The sequence below is a fragment of the Capsicum annuum genome, chromosome 1 (genome assembly GCF_002878395.1).
Source record: "Capsicum annuum cultivar UCD-10X-F1 chromosome 1, UCD10Xv1.1, whole genome shotgun sequence".
Lineage (NCBI taxonomy): Eukaryota > Viridiplantae > Streptophyta > Magnoliopsida > Solanales > Solanaceae > Capsicum > Capsicum annuum.
Genome location: NC_061111.1, coordinates 1,735,224 through 1,751,860, shown reverse-complemented (window position 1 = coordinate 1,751,860; position 16,637 = coordinate 1,735,224).

The following is a 16,637-nucleotide window of genomic DNA, read 5'->3' as shown; positions in this document are numbered from 1 at the left end:
CTAAAAAGAAAGTAAGACAAGCAAATTGAATTGATGAGTTGGAGAGAGTACATCTATTTTTTCTCCTTTTTTTGAGAAATAATACATAATTTGTAGTCGACTGATCTGAATTTACACTAGAAAATTTACGTTACTTATTATAAAAAAAAGAATTAAAACATCAAGTAACTCGTCTGAAACTAAGCGGGGTGATCAGACCCTCAACAACATTCATGCAACAAGTGAAGCCATTCAAAGCGAGGCTCTGAGTTCTACCTATATTTTTTAGAACTCTACTGCTAAAATTCCCTTAGGTATGTTATTGCTATTGTATAGTCTTCTTTCTTATTTATTTTTTCCAACAACTATCTAATTTTCGTATATTTAATATGCTATGAGTCAATTCCAAGGTGGGGGAGGAATATGATTTGAATTAGTAGGGATATAGTTGTTGAAGTATCCAACTATGTCTTTTTGTTTTTCCTGTTATCTTATTTGATATTTATTTTAGGGTTTGATTGATTTGAATTTGTTTTTTTTTTTTTTTTGATAAAAATGGTAGATATTATATAAGCAAAAGTCTACAGGAGATCTAGTAGCTTGTGGCAGAATCACTGTATAAACACTAACAACGATAATATCAGTCCTAGAATTTACAACCTGATGATTAGAATTATATTTAAATTGATCCGACATCTTTCTCCTATCAAAGACGACTCTGTATTCTAGGATTGAACTCGATCCAACAATTATCAAGTTGGGCCATAAAAAGGGGGAAAAAGTGAGAGATTAGAAAAAAAGAGAACAAAAATTTGACTAAATAGCTTGTAAATATATTCAAATTTAAGCACAACTTGGATGGCTAGTGACTATGACATGATTTAATTAAGCACCTTGTCAGCCAAGCAAAAAATAATTAAATATAATATATTAAGCATATCAAGAATTTATTAAAAACACTCGAATATAATTTTCTTGAACAATCTGTTTAGTCAATAATTAGATCTAATCAGATCTTAATTATAGCTTTTTGTAGATAATTAGCCCATTCTCTGCTATCTAATATGGGTCCTAAGTTGACTCTATGATTTTTTTTTTTTTCAAATTTCTTAAAACAAAAATGTATCTTTGATTTTTAGATATTTCGAAAGCAAAAATGAGTCATTATAAAAGTAAAATAAAAGTACTTGCCAAATAATAAAAATTTAGGCGCAATACAATAGTTAACTAATAATTTTGGATAAACTTTTTTTGTGTCACAGAGGGAAATATTGTTGAGTTTACATAATCTTTTTGATTTGATGGATTCAGTCTATAGATTCTTTATCTTGAATCAATTATACATCTAAAATTTTGATTTAAAAACTAATATAACAATAATAACATATTTAGTGAAATTTCACTTATTCAAAAATTAATATTTATTAAAAATTTAGTTATTTTTTAATTTATATATCTATGCTCTTTCTCAAATTTATATAAATTCAGCCTCCACCATTGATTAGACCAATTCATTATTTGTTTTAAAATGGTGATTCTATACATAAATTTTTAGCCAACCAACAAAAAGAGACATGGGGACAATGCTCGGACTGAAGAAAAGTGACAAAATCCATGGCCATCCCAACTAAAAATATGGGGCCATTTCCATAGCCAAATGACAAAATTCATAAAACATCACTTACCCCATCATCATAATATGATAATTTTATAAAAGTGCCTCTAGAATAGTCACAAAAACTGCTCTTACATAAGTTTTTTCATATTTCCACAGGACAAATATAGCAAGTGAAGTTCCACAAATAAAGATAAAATAATAAAGTATACAGATCATATCAGTATTTTATTAAGATAGAGCAGTTGTTTCTGAAAGATCCTCGATACAAGTGCTTTAAATTCGAATAAAAAAGAAAACATGGATAAAATTCGATCTGAATGTCAGCGTCATAAAGAATTATAAGTTATATGCACCGATGGTTTAAGAAACAATATTTATATTAGTTGTTTGAGTTCAATATTTATAAGTTCCTAGGTGATATATTTTATGTCCTAGGTGATATATTTTATGAGTGTAACTTTATCGACTATATGATAAGTACTTGTGTGTTTCGAGTTACCCAATTCTACATTACTTAACCAATGAAATACATTACACATATACACATGTCCGGGGGCGGAGTCAAGAGACAACATAGGAACCCACCTCATTAGAAAGTTATGTTGTTTACTGGAGGTTAAAATTATTCTTTTTCATGTAATATATAGTAGGTGTTGAATTCTCTTGACTTCTTTGTATATTTACTTCTTCATATTTTGAACACGGGTGAAATGGTGCAAACGGAGCATTTTCGGCCCAAATCGATGTGCTATAGCCCACGGTTTTGGAGGTGGACCCAGGGCATGCCGTGGGCAGAAAATTGACTTGGGCGTGCCAGAGAGGCTGGGGAACATCCCAGCGTGGTTCATTTAGGTGGTCAAATGGGCGAAACGGTCCAAACGGGCAATTTTCGGACAAAATTGGTGTGCTATCACCCATGTTTTCAAGGGTGGGCCCGGGATCCGACATGCCGTAGGTCGAAAATCAACCTGGGCATACCAGGGAGGCTGGGGATCATCCCAGTGTAGTCTGTTTGGGTTGGCGGGGCCATTTGGGAGGTCAAACGGGCGAAACGGTGCAAACGGGGCATTTTCGGGCCAAATCGGTGTGCTATAGCCCACGATTTTGGGGGTGGGCCTAGGATACGAGCGTATCGTGGGCCAAAAATTAACTTGGGCGTGCCAGGGGGGCTAGGGATCGTCCCAGTCTGGTTTTTTTGGGTTGGCGGGGCTATTTGGATGGTCAAACGGGCAAAACGGTGCAAACGAGACATTTTCTATCTAAATCGGTGTGCTATAGCCTACGTTTTTGAGGGTGGACTCGAGGTCCGGGCATGCCGTGGGCTGATAATCGACCTGGGCGTACCAACGAGGCTGGGGATCATCCCAGTGTGGTCTGTTTGGGTTGGTGAAGCCATTTAGGTGGTTAAACTGGCAAAACGGTGCAAATGGGGCATTTTCAGGCCAAATCAACGTTCTATAGCCGACGATTTTGGGGGTGGGCCCGGGGTGCGGGCGTGCCGTAGGTCAAAAATTAACCTGGGCATGCCAGGGAGGCTGGGGATCATCCCAGTGTGGTCTAGTTGGGTTGGCGGGGCCATTTAGGTGGTCAAATAGGAGAAACGGCCAAACGGGGCATTTTCGGGACAAATCAAAGTGCTATAACCTACAGTTTTGATGGTAAGCCAGGGGTCCGGGGGTGTCGTGAGCCGAAAATTGACCTGGGCGTGCCAGGGAGGCTTGGGATCGTCCTAGTGTGGTCCATTTGGATTGACGGGGCCATTTGAGCAGTCAAACGGGTGAAACGGTGCAAACAAGGCATTATTGGGCCAAATCGATGTGCGATAGCCTACGGTTTCGGGGGTGGGCCCAAGGTTCAAGCGTGTCGTGGGCTGAAAATTGACCTGGGCGTGCCAGTGAGATTGGGAATCATCCCAGTGTGGTCCGTTGGATTAGCGGGGCTATTTGGGTGGTCAAATGGGCAAAACAGTGTAAACGAAAAATTTTTGAGCTAAATCGGTGTGCTATAGCTTACGATTTTGGGGGTGGGCCCAGGGTACGGACGTGTCATGGGCTAAAAATCAACCTGGGCATTCCAGAGAGGCTAGGGATCATCCTACTGTGGTCCATTTGGGTTGACGGAGCCATTTAGGTGGTCAAATAGGTGAAATAGTGAAAACAAGACATTTTAAGCCAAATCAGTGAGCTATAACCCATGATTTTGGGGGTGGGACGAAGATACGGGCATGCCGTGGGCTAAAAATTGACCTGAGAGTGACAGAGAGGCTGGGGGATTGTGCTAGTGTGGTCCGTTTGGATTGGCGGGGCCATTTGGATGGTCAAACGGGCAAACTAATGCAAACAAGGCATTTTCGGGCAAAATCGGTGTGCTATAGCCTACGATTTTGGGGTTGGGCTCGGGGTTCGGGCGTACCATGGCCCAAAAATTGACTTGGGAGTGTCAGGGAGGTTGGGGATCATCCCAGTGTGGTCTGTTTGGGTTAGCCGGGCTATTTGGATGGTCAAACAAGCGAAACGGTGCAAACAAAGTATTTTCTGGCCAAATCGGTGTGCTATAATCCACGATTTTTGGGGTAGGCCCATGGTTTGGGCGTGCTGTGGGCTGAAATTCAACCTGGGCATGCCAGGGAGGCTGGGGATTGTCCTAGTGTGGTCCGTTTTGGTTGGCAGGGACATTTGGATGGTAAAACAGGCAAAACGGTACAAATGAGGCATTTTTGGGTTAAATCGGTGCGCTATAGCCCCATAATTTTGAGGGTGGGCCAGGGTCAAGGCGTATCGTGGGCTAAAAATTGACTTGGGCGTGCCAGGGAGGCTAGAGATCATCCTAGTATAGTTTGTTTGGGTGGTCGAAAGGACAAAACGATGTAAATAGAGAATTTTTGGGCCAAATCGGTGTGTTATAGCCTACGATTTTAGGGGTAGGTCGGGGTCTGGGCGTGTTGTATGTCGAAAATTGACCTGGGTGTTCCAGAGAGGCTGGGATTATCCCAATTTGGTACGTTTGGATTGGCAGGGCTATTTGGCTGGTCAAACAGGCAAAACGATGCAAACGAGGCATTTTTGGTCTAAATCGATGCGCTATGATCTACAATTTCTGGGGTGGGCCCAATGTTTGGGCGTGCCGTGGGTCAAAAAGTAAACTGGGCATGCCAAGGAGGCTAGGGATCATCCTAGTGTGATCCGTCTAGGTTGGCGAGGCCATATGGGTGGTCAAACCGTGCAAATGGGGTGTTTTCAGGCCAAATCAATATGCTATAGCCCACGGTTTTGGGGGTGGGCCCAGGGTCCGGTGTGCCGTGGATTAAAAATTGACTTGGCCGTGCTAGAGAGGCTGGGGATCATTTTAGTATGGTCCGTTTGGGTTAGCGGGGTCATTTGGGTGGTCAAATGGGCAAAACAGTACAAACGAGGCATTTTTGGGCCAAATCGGTATAGCCCATAGTTTCGGGGGTGGGCCCAAGGTCCGGGCGGCAGTGGAACAATAATCAAATTGGGCGTGCCAACGAGGCTGGGGATTATCCTAGTGTGATTCGTTTGGGTTAGCGGGGCTATTTCGGTAGTCAAACAGGCAAAACGGTGTAATTGAGGCATTTTTGGGCCAAGTCGATGTGCTATTATCCATGTTTTTGGGGGTGGGACCGGGGTCCGAAACTAGCGTGGGCCAAAAATTGACCTGGACTTGCCAAGGAGGCTGGGGATCATCCCAGTGTTATCCTTTTGGGTTGGCTTGGCCATTTAGGTATTCAAACAGGCGAAGCAGTTAGAACGAGGCATTTTTAGGCCAAATCGGTGTGCTATAGTCCACAGTTTTGGGGGGTGAGCCCGGGTTTCAGGCGTGCCGGGGATCAAAAATTGTTTGGGTGTGCCAGGGAGGAAGAAAATCATCCCAATGTGGTCCATTTGGGTTTGCGGGGCCATTTGGGTGGTCAAATGAGTGAAACAGTGCAAAAGAGGCATTTTTAGGCCAAATTAGTGTTCTATTGCCCACGGTTTTGGGAGTGGGCTCGGGGTTCAAGCATGCCGTGGACTAAAAATCTACCTGGGTATTCCAGGGAGGCTGAGGATCATCCCAGTGTGGTTCGTTTGGGTTGGAAAAGCCATTTGGGTGGTCAAAGGAGCAAAATGGTGCAAATAGGGCATTTTCGGGCCAAATTGAGGTGCTACAGCCTACGGTTTTGGTGGTGGGCATAAAATTGGCCAAAAATTGACCTTGGCGTGGCAGGGAGGCTAGGGATAGTCCCAGTGTGGTCCTTTTGGGTTGGAGGGGTCATTTGGGTGGTCAAACGAGCGAAATTGGTGTGCTATAGCCCACGATTTTGGGGGTAGGCCCAGGGTCTGGCCGCGTCGTGGGCCGAAAAATGACCTGGGCATGCCAGGAAGGCTTGGTATCATTCCAGTATGGCCCATTTAGGTTGGCGGGGCTATTTGGGTGGTCAAACGATCAAAACAGTGCAAACGGGGCATTTTCATGCCAAATTAGTGTGCTATAGCCCACGGTTTCAGGGGTGGGCCCAGTGTTCGGGCTTGCCATGAGTAAAATATGACCTGGGCATTCCAAAATGGCTGGGGATCATCCCAGTGTAATCCATTTGGATTAGCAGGGCCATTTGGGTGGTCAAACAGGCAAAACGGTGTAAACGGGGCATTTTCGAGCAAAATTGGTGTGCTATAGCCCACGATTTTAGGGGTGGGCCTTAGATCCGGGTGTACCGTGAGCTGAAAATTGACTTGGGCTTGCTAGGGAGGCTGGGGATCATCTCAGTATGGTTCTTTTGGGTTGTGGGTCCATTTAGGTGATCAAACGGACAAAACGGTGCAAACGGAGTATTTTTATCCAAAATTGATGTGCTATAGCCCATGATTTGGGGGGTGAGATCGGGGTCCAGGTATGCCGTGGTTCTAAAATTGACCTTGGCATACTAGGGAGTCTGGGGATCATCCTAATGTGGTCCGCTTGTGTTGGCGGGGATATTTGGGTTGTCAAATGGGCAAATCGATGCAAAAGGGGCATTTTTGGGCTAAATTGATGTGCTATAGCCCACGGTTTTGTGGGCGGGAATAGGGTCCGGGCATGCTGTGGGCTAAAAATCAACCTCGGTATGCCAGGGAGTCTGAGATCATCACAGTGTGGTTTGTTTGGGTTGGCGAGGATATTTGGGTGATAAAACGGGCAAAATGGTGTAAATTGAGCATTTTTGGGCCAAATTGATGTGCTATAGCCCACGGTTTGGGGGTGGGCCCAGGGTCTGAGCATGTCGTGAGTTGAAAATTGACCTGGGCATACCAGGGAGGCTGGGGATTATCCCAGTATGGTTGTTTGGGTTGGTGGGGATGTTTTAGTGGTCAAACGGGAGAAACGGTGCAATCAGGGAATTTTTAGGCCAATCGGTGAGCTATGCCCAGAGTTTTGGCGGTGGGCCCGGGGTTCGGGCGTGCTGTAAGCCAAAAATTGATTTGGGCGTGCTGAGAGTCTGGGGATAGTCCCAGTGTGGTCCATTTGGGTTGGCGGGCCCATTTCAATGGTCAAACGGGCAAAATAGTGCAAATGAGGCATTTTCAGGCCAAATCGATGTGCTATAGCCCACAATTTCGAGGGTTGGCCAGGGGTCCAGGCGTGCCTTGGGACAAAAATTGACCTAAGATTTCCACGGAGGCTGGGGATCATCATAGTATAGTTTACTTGAGTTGACGGTGTAATTGGGTGGTCAAACATGCAAAATAGTGGAAACATGGCATTTTCGGGCCAGACCGGTGTGCAATAGCCCACGATTTAGGGTGGTCCTAGGGTTTGGGCGCGCCATGGGCGGAAATTAACTTGGGGATGCCAGGGAGGCTGGGGATCATGCCAGTGTGGTCTGTTTGGGTTGGCGGGGCCATTAGGGTGGTCAAACGGGCGAACAGATGCAAACGGGGCATTTTCGAGCCAAATCAGTGTGCTATAGCCTATGGTTTTGGGAGTGGGCCACAGGTCCACGCATGTCGTGGGCCGAAAATTGACTTGGGTATGCCAGGGGGCTGGGGATCATCCTAGTGTAGTCCGTTTGGGTTGGCAGGGCCATTTGTGTGGTCAAATGGGCAAAACGGTGCAAACGGAATATTTTCGGTCCAAATTGGTGTGCTATAACCCATGGTTTTGGGAGTTCGTTGGGGGTTCTTGCATGCCGTGGGCCAAAAATTGACCTGGACATGCCAGGGAGGTAGGGGATCATCCAGTGTGGTCCGTATAGGATGGTGAATGCTATTTGGGTGGTCAAATAAGAGAAACGGTGCAAATGAGGCATTTTCGAGCCAAATAGGTGAGCTATAGCCCACGGTTTCGGGGGAGGGCCCGGTGTTCGAGTATGCCGCGAGCCAAAAATCTACCTGGCATGCCAAGGAGGCTGAGGATCATCCCATTATGGTCTATTTGGGTTGGAGAGGCCATTTGGGTGGTTAGATGAGCAAAATGGTCCAAATGGGGCATTTTCGGGCAAAATTGAGGTGCTACATCCTATGGTTTCGGGGGTGGGCGTAGGGTCTGGGCGTGCCATGGGCTAAAAATTAATTTTGGCATGCCAGGGAGGCTGGGTATCATTCTAGTATGGTCCGTTTGGGTTGGCGAGGCCATTTGTGTGATCAAGCAGGCAAAACAGTACAACCGAGATATTTTCGTGCCAAATCAGTGTACTATATAACCTAAGATTTTCGGGGTGCGCTCAGGGTCTGGGCCTTTCATGGGCCAAAAATCAACCTGGGCATGCCATAGATACTGGGGATCGTTCCAGTGTGGTCCGTATGGGTTAGCGGGGCCATTTGGATGGTCAAACAGGTGAAACGGTGTAAATGGAGCATTTTCAGGCCAAATTGGTGTGTTATAGCCCATGGTTTCCGGGGTGTTCATTTGGGTTAGTGGTGTAATTGGGTGGTCAAATGTTCAAAACGGTGGAAATCGACTTGGGCATTTCAGGGAGGCTTGGGATCATCCCAGTATGTCCATTTGGGTTGGCGGGACCATTAGGGTGGTCAAACGGGCAAACAGGTGGAAACGGGGCATTTTAGGGCCAAATCGGTGTGCTCTGGGCCACGGTTTTGGGGGTGGGCCTGAGGTTTGGGTGTGTCGTGGGTTAAAAATCAACTTGGGCGTGCTAGGGAGGCTGGGGATCATCCTAGTATGGTCCGTTTGACTTGGCGAGGCCATTTGGGTGGTGTAACGGGCGAAACGATGCAAATGAGGCATTTTAGGTCCAAATTAGTGTGCTATAGCCCACGTTTTTGGGGGTGCGCTCGGGGTCCGACCGTGCCGTGGGAGGATAATTGATCTAGTTTTGCCAGGGAGGTAGGAGATTGTCCCAGTATGGTCCGTATGGGATTGTGGGGCCATTTGGGTGGTCAAACGGGAAAAATAGTGCAAACAAGGCATTTTTGGACCAAATAGGTGTGCTATAGCCCACGGTTTTAGGGGTGGACCCAAGGTTTAGGCATGCCAAGGGTCAAAAATCTACCTGGCGTACCTGAGAGGCTGGAGATCATCCTAATATGGTCTGTTTGTGTTGGCGAGGTCATTTAGGTGGTCAAATGAGCGAAACGATAAAGACGGGGCATTTTCGGGCCAAATTGAGGTGCTACAACATACGATTTTGGGGGTGGGCGCGGGGTCTGGACGTGTCGTGAGTCAAAAATTGACCTGGGCGTGCTAGTGAGGCTGGGGATCAGCCCAATATGGTATTTTTGGGTTGGCGGGGCCATTTGGGTGGTCAAACGAGCAAAAAAGGGCATTTTTAAGCTAAATTTGTGTGCCATAGCCTACGGTTTTGGGGGTGGGCCTGAGGTTTGGGTGTGTCGTGGGCTAAAAAATGACCTGGGCATTACAAGGAGGCACAGAAACATTCCAGTATGGTCTGTTTTGGTTGATGGGGCCATTTGGGTGGTCAAATAGGCGAAACAGTGCAGCGGGAGCATTTTCGTGCCAAATCGGTGTGCTATAGCCCACGATTTTAGGGGTGGGCTTGGGGTACGGGCCTTTCGTGGGACAAAAATCGATCGAGCCATTCCAGGGAGGCTAAGGATCATCCCAGTATAGTCCATTTGGGTTTGTGGGGCCAATTGGGTGGTTAAATGGGCGAAACGGTGCAAATGAGACATTTTTAAGCCAAAATCGATATGCTATAGCCAATGATTTCAAGATTGGGCCTAGCGTTCGGGCGTGCTATGGGCTGAAAATTGCCCATGGCATGACAGAAAAGTTGAGGATCATCGTAGTATGGTCCGTTTGGGTGAGCCCATTAGGGTGGTCAAACGGGTGAAACGGTGCAAACAGGGCATTTTTGGGCCAAATTGATGAGCTACAACCTACAATTATGAGGGGGACCGGGGTCTGGGTGTTTCGTGGGCCGAAAATTGACCTGGGCATGCCAGGGAGGCTGGGGATCATCTGACTATGGTCTTTTTGGGTTGACGGGGCCATTTAGGTGGTCAAACAAGAGAAACAGTACAAACGGTGCATTTTAAGGCCAAATCGATGTGCTATAGCCTACGGTTTTGGGGGTGGGCCCAGGGTCCGGGCATGCTATCAGTCAAAAATCAACTTGGGCATGTGAAGAAGGCTGGGGATCATCTCAGTGTGGTCCGTTTAGGTTGGTGGGTCTATTTGGGTGGTCAAACAGTGCAAACAAGGCATTTTCGAGCTTAATCGGTGTGCTATAGCCCATGGTTACAAGGCTGAGTCTGGGGTTCAAGCGTGCCGTGGGCCAAAACTTAACCTGGGTATGCCAGTGAGGCCGGGGATCATCCCAGTGTGGTCTGTTTGGGTTGTAGGGGTCATTAAGGTGATCAAACAGGCGAAACAATGCAAACGGGGCATTTTTGAACAAAATTATTGTGCTATAGCCCACAGTTTTGGGGGTGGGCCCATGTTCAGGGTGTATCGTGGATTGAAAATTGACCTGAGCATGTTAGGAAGGCTTGGGATCATCACAGTATGGTTCGTTTTGGTTGGCGGGTTCATTTGGGTAGTCAAACAGGCGAAATGGTACTAATGGGGCATTTTTAGGCCAAATTGGTGTGCTATAGCCGATGGTTTTGGGGGCGGGCTCAGGGTCCGAGTGTGTTGTGGGCTAAAAATCTACCTGGGCATACCAGGGTAGTTGGGGATCATCCCAGTATGGTCCATTAAGGTTAGCGGGGCTATTTGGGTGGTCAAACGAGCGAAACAATTCAAACGGGGCATTTTTGGGCCAAATCGATGTGCTATAGACCACAGTTTTGGGGGTGGGCTTGGGATTCGGGCGTGTCGTGAGACCAAAATCATTTGGGCATTCCAGGGAGGCTAGGGATCATCCCAGTGTGGTCCGTTTGGTTTAACGAGACTATTTGGGTAGTCAAACGGGTGAAATAATGTAAATGAGGCATTTTCAAACCAAATCGATGTGCTATAGCCCATACTTTTGGCGATCGACTCGGGGTCGTAGCGTGTCATGGGCTAAAAATTGATGTGGGCATGCTAGGGAGGTTTGGGATCATCCCAGTGTAGTTCGTTGTGGTTGGCGGGGCCATTTTAGGTGGTCAAATGGGCAAAATATTTTGAACAGGGTGTTTTTGAAATAAATCAATGTGCGATAGCCCATGATTTTGGGGTTGGGCCCAGGGTCCGATGTGTCGTGTGCCAAAAATTAACCTGGGCATGCCATGTAGGCTGGGGATCATCCCAATATTTTCCATTTAGGTTGGCGGGGTTTTTTGGGTGGTCAAATGGGGGAAACGGTGCAAACGAGGCATTTTCGAGCTCAATCGGTATGTTATAGCCCATGGTTACAAGGGTTGGTCCGAGGTTCGGGCGTGTCGTGGGTTGAAAATCGACCTTGGCATGCCAGGGAGGTTGGGGATTATTACAGTATGGACCATTTGGGTTGGGGGGTAGTTTGGGTGGTCAAACGGGTGAAATAGTTGAAATTGGGCATTTTCAAGCCAAATCGATGTTTATAGTCCACGGTTTTGGGTGTGGGCTCGGGGTTCGTGCATTTCATACGCTAAAAATCCACTTGGGTATGCCAGGGAGGCCAGAGATCATCCCAGTGTAGTCCCTTTGGATTGGCGAGGCTATTTGGGTGGTCGAACGAGCGAAACAATGCAAACGGGGCTTTTTTGAGCCAAATAGGTGTGCTATAACCCATGGTTTTGGGGGTAGACCCGCGGTTCGGGTATTTCGTGGGTCAAAAATTGACCTGGGTATGCCAGGAAAGCTGAAGATCATACCAGTGTGGTCTGTTTAAGTTGGCGGGGATATTTGTCTGGTTAAACTGGCAAAACAGTGCGAACGAGGCATTTTTTAACCAAATCGGTGTGCTATAGACCACTATTATAGGTGTGGGCCCGGGGTTCGAGTGTGTCGTGGGTCAAAAATTACCTGGGTGTGCTAGAGAGGCTGGTGATCTTCCCAGTGTGGTGCATTTTGGTTAGCGGGGCCATTTGGGTGGTAAAACAGGCGAAACGGTGCAAACTGGGCATTTTCTAGCCAAATCGGTGTGCTATATCCCATGGTTTTGGTGGTGGGATCGGGGTCCGAGCGTGTCGTAGTCCAAAAATTAACCTGGTCTTGCTAAGGAGGTTGGGGTTATTCCTAGTGTGGCCCATTTGGGTGGGCGGGGCTAGTTGGGTTTTCAAATGGGGAAAACGGTTCAAATGGGGCATTTTTTGGGCCAAATTAGTGTGTTGTAGCCCACAGTTTCGTGGGTGGGCCCTGGGTTTGAGCGTGTCATGGTCCAAAAATCAACCTGAGCATGCCAGGAAGGCTAGGGATCATCCTAGTGTTGTCCGTTTATTTTGGCGGGGCCATTTGTGTGGTCAAACAGGAGAAACAGTGCACTCGAGGTGTTTTTGGGCTAAATCGGTATGCTATAGCCCACGATTTCCAGTTGGGCCTAGGGTTTGGGTATGTCATGGGCCAAAAATCAACTTGGGCATGCCAGGGATATTGAGGATCATCCCAGTGTGGTCCTTTTGAGTTGAAAGGGCCATTTGGATAGTCAAACGGGCGAAACGGTGCAAATGGGTTATTTTTGGGCCAAATCGATGTGCTATAGCCCATATTTTGGGGGTGGGGTAGGGTACAGACGTGCCGTGGGCTGAAAATTAACCTGGGAGTGCTAGAGAGGCTTGGGATCATCCCAGTATGGTTTGTATGGGTTGGCGAGTCCATTTGGATGGTCAAACAGGCGAAACAGGGTATTTTTGGGCCAAATCGGTGTGATATAGCATACAATTTTGGGGGTAGGCCTAGGGTCCAGGTGTGTCGTAGGCTAAAAATTAAGCTAGGTGTACGAGGAAGGTTGGGGATCATCCTAGTATGGTTTGTTTAGGTGGTCAAACGGGCAAAACGTTGTAAACAAGGCATTTTTGAGCTAAATCGATGTGCTATAGCTCACAATTTTGGGGGTGGGCCTGGGGATCGGGTGTGCCATAGGTCAAAAATTTACCTGCGCCGCTGGGTGTGATAATGAGGCTGGGGATCATCCCAGTGTGGTTTATTTGGGTTGACGGGGATATTTGGGTAGTTAAGCGGGCAAAATGATGCGAACGGGGCATTTTCAGCCTAAATTGGTGTGCTATAGCCAACAGTTTCAGGGGTGGGCCTGGGTTCCTAGCGTGCTGTGTACCAAAAATTGACACGGGGTCCTGGCGTGCTGTGTACCAAAAATCAACCTGGATTTGCCTTGGAGGCTGGGCATCATCTTGGTGTGGTCCGTTTAGGTTGGCAGAGCCATTTGGATGGTTAAACGGGCCAAATGGTACAAACGAGTCATTTTTAGGTCAAATCGATATGCTATAGCCCACGATTTTGGGGGTGGGACAGGGGTCCGAGCGTGTGTAGGCAAAAAATTGACTTGGACGTGCCAGAGAGGCTGGGGATCATTCTAGTATGGTCTGTTTGGGTTAGCGGGGCCAATTATTTGGTCAAATGGGAGAAACGATTTAAACAAGGTATTTTTGGACCAAATCGGTGTGCTATAACCCTTGGTTTCTGGGGTGGGCTCGGGGTTCAGGCGTGCCATTATCCAAAAATCGACCTGGGTGTACCAGAGAGGCTGGCGATCATTTCAGTATAGTTCATTTGGGTTAGCAGGGCGATTTGGGTTGTCAAACGAGTAAGACGGTGAAAATGGGGTATTTTCTAGAAATATCGGTGTGCTATAACCCATAATTTTGGGGGTGGGCACGGGGTTCGAGCATGTCGTGTGCCAAAAACTGACCTAGGCATATCAGGGAGGCTGAGGATCGTTCCATTATGGTTTGTTTGGGTTGGCTGGGCCATTTGGGTGGTCAAACCAGCAAAATGATACAAACGGAGCATTTTTGGGCCTAATTAAAGTGCTATAGCATATGGTTTTAGGGGTAGGCCCAGGGTCCAGGCATTTTGTGGGCTAAAAATCTACATGGGCATGCTAGAGAGGCTTGGGGTTGTCCTAGTATTGTCCGTTTGGGATTGGCGGGTCCATTGGGGTGGTCAAACAGGCAAAACGGTGCAAATAGGGTATTTTTGAGCCAAATCGGTGTGCTATAGCCCTTGGTTTTGTGGGTGGACATGGGGTCTAGGCATACCGTGGGCCAAAAATTGATCTGGGTATGCTAGGGAGGCTGGGGATAATCCCAGTATGGTACATTTGGGTTGGTAGGTCCATTTAGGTTGTCAATTAGGAGAAACAGTGCAAATGGGGTGTTTTCGAGCAAAATTAGTATGTTATAGCCCACAGTTTCGAGGGTGGGCCTGCGATTCGGGCATGCCATAGGATGAAAATTGACCTGGGCATGCCAGGCAGACTGGTTATAGTCTCAGTGTGGTCTGTTTGGGTTATCGGGGTATTTTGGTTGTCAAACGGGCGAAATGGGTCCAAACGGAGTGTTTTACGGCCAAATTGGTGTGCTATAGCTCACAGTTTTGGGGGTGGACCTGTGGGTCAAAAATCTACCTGGGCATACCAGGAATGCTGGTGATCATTCCATTGTGGTCTGTTTGGGTTGGCGGGGCTATTAGGGTTGTCAAACTGGTGAACTAGTGCATACTAATTCGGGGCATTTTCGGGCAAAATCGGTGTGCTATAACCTAGGATTTTTAGGTGGGCCCAGGGTGTGGGTGTGTCGTCAGCGAAAATTGACCTGGAGTGCCAGAGAGGCAAATAATTATCCCAGTGTAGTCCATTTGGGTTAGCGGGGCTATTTGGATGGTCACACGGGTGAAACAGTGGAAACAATGCATTTCTTGGAAAAATTGGTGTGCTATAGCCCATGGTTTTGGGGGTCAATCGTGGGTACAGGCTTACCATGGGTCGAAAATAGACCTAGGCATGCCATGGAGTCTTGGGATCATCCCAGTATGGTCCGTTTGGATTGACGGGGCCATTTCGGTTACCAAATAGTAGAAACAATTTAAATAGGGCATTTTCGGGCCAAATTTGTGTGCTATAGCCAACGATTTTGGGGGTTGGATCGGGTTTTGGGCATACAGTGGACCGAAAATTAACCTGGGTTGTTGGGCATGCCAGAGAGGCTGGGGATCATTCTAGTGTGGTCCGTTTGGGTTGGCTGGGACATTTGGGTGGTCAAACGGGCCAAAAAGTGCAAACAGGGTATTTTCGGGCCAAATCGGTATGCAATAGGACAAAGTTTCGAGGGTGGGCTTGGGTTCAAGGCATGTCCTGGGGCGAAAATCAACTTGAGCGAGCCAGAGAGGCTAGGGATCATCCAAGTATTGTCTGTTTGGGTTGGCGAGGCTATTTAGGTTGTTAAACGGGCGAAAGAATGCTAACGGGGCATTTTCGAGCCAAATCAGTGCACTATAGCCCATGGTTTTGGGGGTGGGCTTGGGGTTCGAGCGTGTCGTGGGCCAAAAATTGACCTGGGTATGCCAGGGAGGCTGACGATTATTCCAGTATGGTCTGTTTGGGTTGGCAGGGCCATTTAGGTGGTCAAACGGGCGAAAAAGTACAAGCGGGGTGTTTTCAGGCCAAATCGGTATGCTATAGCCTACATTTTTGGGGTAGGCCCAGGTTAAAGGTATGTCGTGGGCCAAAAATTGACCTAGGAATGCCTGGGTGGCCCTGAGCTCCGAGCGTGTCATTGATCGAAAATCGACTTGGGCATTCCAGGGGGCTTGGGATCGTCCCAGTATAGTCTTTTTGGGCTGGCGAGGCCACTTGGGTGGCCAAGCAGGCAAAATAGTGCAAATGAGGCATTTTCGAGCCAAATCGGTGTGCCATTGCTCATGGTTTTGGGGGTGGGCCCGGGGTCCAGGCATGCCATTGGTCAAAAATTAACCTGGGCATGCCAGAGAGTGTTGGGACCATCTTAGTATGGTCCGTGTAGGTTGACGGGTCTATTTGAGTGGTCAAATAGGAGAAACGGTGTAAATGAGATATTTTTTGGGCTATCGGTTTGCTATAGTCCACGATTTTGGGGGTGGGCTCGGGGTTTGGGCATGCCATGGTACTAAAATTAACTCGGGTGTGTCAGGGAGGCTGAGGATCATCTCAGTGTAGTCCATTTGGGTTAGCAGGGACATTTGGGTGGTCAAACAGGCATAACGGTGCAAACGAGACATTTTTTGGGTCAAATCAGTGTGCTATAGCCCACATTTCAGGGTCTTGACACGGGGTACGAGCGTTCCATATGCCAAAAATTGACCTGGGGATCATCTCAGTATGGCTCGTTTTGCTTGGCCCGACTATTTGGGTGGTCAAACAGGCAAAATAGTTTAAATGGGGTGTTTTTGGGCTAAATCGGTGTGCTATAGCCTACGTTTTTGGGGGTGGGCCTGGGGTTCGGGCATGTCGTGGGCAAAAAATTGACCAGGGCGTGCCAGAGATCTTGGAGATCATTTTAATGTGGTCCATTTAGGTTGATGGGGTTATATGGGTTGTCAAATAGGCGAAACGATACAAATGAGGCATTTTCAAGACTAATCGGTGTGCCATAGACCACAGTTTCGGTAGTAGGCCCGGGGTCTGGATATGCCATGAGCCAAAAATCGATCTAGGTATGCCAGGTAGGCTGGGGATCATTCCAGTATG